The following is a 2,954-nucleotide window of genomic DNA, read 5'->3' on the forward strand; positions in this document are numbered from 1 at the left end:
GATCTATTCAAGATGGACATTTGACAAGCCATTCCCTCAAACCCTCCTCATATTCATAGAGAATTCCCTTGTCATTTTTATATCAAAATATCTAAATATTCTCCTTTTCTCTTGTTCCATTGCACCAACCCTCACTGGACATTTTGACAATCAAACATTTCTCTTTTTCTTGCTCAGAAGGGGCCAATGAAATTAGCCTGAGGTCTGCAATACTTAGCCATTCCAGGCAATGGACTAAAAATTAATCCATGTAATAATTGTAATTATTGGATCTATTTTGGAGATTCTAGTTTTTAAATTACATTGGGGATATCATGGAGTCAATTTAACATGCCTAGGACTTTCAGGCTAGCATTTCAAGGTCAAGTGTTGGTATCTTGGCCTTCTGGTCACCAACATCACTCCCCATCTTTAATTCTTTCCTTTCATGGCTCCTGAAATGGCTGAGTATCAGAATCACTTGAGGGTTTGTTAAAAAATATGGATTTCCTGGGAACCAGTAGTTAGCGTAATGGCTATGTTGCTGGACTCCCACGTAGTTGACTGCGGTTTGCGTCCTGGACCCGGTGGCTTAAAACTCATGCTGGGCGCGTGTGCATGCGTGCCTAAGATCCCAAGAGGAGGATGGAGGAGAAGGTATTGCAGCATGACCATCCCCTCTGGGGGGTTATTTCTCACTTTCTGTCTTTATGTCTCTGTCTGTCTGTCTGGCGAGCACACGCACCCTATAGCGAAAACCTCTCAAAAAAAAAAAAAAAAAGTATGGATTTCCTGAATCACTTGAGGGTTTGTTAAATCTATGGGTTTTTTTTTTTTCTTTTTATTTTTAAAGATTTATTTATTTATTTATTCATTCATTCATTCATTCATTTTAATTTGACCAGAGACACACACACACACACACACACACACAGAGAGAGAGAGAGGAAAGTGAGAAAGCAAGCCACCAGGACTTGAACCATGGTTGCCCATGTGGGAGTGTCCAGCGCCTTAATCACCACGCTACCTGCTGGTCCCAAAAATATGGATTTCTTGATTCAACCCAAAGAATCTGACTTCTGAAGTTTGGGATCCAGGAGAATAATATTCTTTCTTACTTCTTTTAAACACTTTTTTTTTAATAAGTAACAAAGTGATTCTCATGCAGTCATACATTTACTGAAAACATCTGAGGAACATCTCTTTGGTCCAGTGTTTCATGAACTTGTATACGTATCAGAAGTACCTGGAGGCCTTGTTAGACCATAGACTAAACCTCAGAGTTTCTGACTCAGCTGGTCTAGGGTGGAATCTGAGAAACTGTACTTCGAAGTTTCCAGGTAATGTTACTGCCGCCAGTGTGAGGACCACACCTGGAAAACCACACCTGTAACTCAGGTGCTTGTGCATGTGTTTATTACTCATTAGTGCTTCTACCGTGTACCTGAAAACAGGGCTTTAAAGGAAGGAATAATCCTCTCAGTTGGAGCTAACACACATGGCTGAGCAACCTGGGAGCTTTTGCTTCTTTTCCTACATTTAATTCTGGGGGTTAAGGCGTGGGCTCCATCTCAGATCTGTGTCACCATCTTCAGAATGCCCTGAGAACCCGTTTTGAAGTTACCCAGAAGATTCTGGTTTATAACAGGGATTTGAAACATCCTTAGGTGAACCAGACTTCTGAGTTCATAAATAACTTGTACATAAAATTATTTGTTAATTTGAAATTCAAATTTAATGGAGCTGGAGCATCCTGTAAATTTGTTTGTAACCTCTAATCACTCCCCTGTCTTCGCCAGGAGTCTGTTTCCTTGGTGTGGTCTCTTCTCTGTGCAACATACCCCTATTTGAAATACTGAAGGGAGTACAGGCAAGGAGTGAAACCCATACGACACGTGAGATGAAAAAGAGAAATATTAAGATGCCTCCTCAGGAAAAAAAAATACACAAAAATTCATTAATCTAGGCAACAGTAACAAAATCAGAAAAAATTACTGTCTGCTAATGGTATTTTAGCAGACAATTCGTCAATTATATAGTCAAAAGAAACCCTGGGGAATAAAAAGACACCAAAGATGCTATTAAAATGTTCTAAGTGAAGCCATATATAATTATTTTCAAACAAGCATAAGCTATGAAAACTCAAATGCTTCAGGTGCTGAAAGATGGGATAAATTCACATCAGGCTTCCAAACTGATGCTTCCAGGCGAATCTAAGTTTGGGCCAGAGACAGGGGTAATGGTGTCTGCCCCCTCCCTGTTTTATGGGAAACTAAAGAGCCTTAGGATGAGACACTCCCATGTGTCAAGGACAAAAAGAAACATAAATACCTCCCCAGCCCCTGACATCTGCGCATAACTGCTAAGAGGCAGAATCAAATCAATGGAACACACATTCAAAACAGAAGAAAAATTTACTGATGCAGAAGACAAAATAAGGGAAGTGATCTGACAAATCACTGCCTGGGCTGACGACCATTAGCACCACAGTCCTTGCAAGGAAAGCAGCTTACTTCTTAAGCGGTCTTAACCTCTCCCAGGTTAGGAGTCAGCAAACTCTTCCTGTAAAGAGCAAGACAGTAAAACTTTTAGACTCCGCGGACCACACAGTTTCTGCTGCCCCTGTGCAGCCCTGTTGTAGCACGAAAGAGACACAGACAATGCGTAATGAAATGGACACGACTGTGTTCTAGTAAAACTTTATTCACAATGGAACACATGTGGCCGTGGGCCACGGTTTGCCAACCCATGTCATAGGTGAGCCCATGCGTCAAGGTTAGCATCATAAGCAGATTCTGCAGAGCACCCAGCATCAAATATTGTGTGTCTAATTATGAAAATGAGACATTCAGCCAAGTCGTCACTATACAGAGAAGGGCAGAATGTTTAAAGGTCATCTCAAGCTAGAAGGCAGGAAGAATTCTAGAAAGAGGGAGGAGATGCTCATTTGAAAGTCGGAGACTGTGTGACAAAAG

This window comes from Tupaia chinensis, unplaced genomic scaffold, assembly GCF_000334495.1.
Source record: "Tupaia chinensis unplaced genomic scaffold, TupChi_1.0 Scaffold000549_1, whole genome shotgun sequence".
NCBI classification, from domain to species: Eukaryota; Metazoa; Chordata; class Mammalia; order Scandentia; family Tupaiidae; genus Tupaia; species Tupaia belangeri.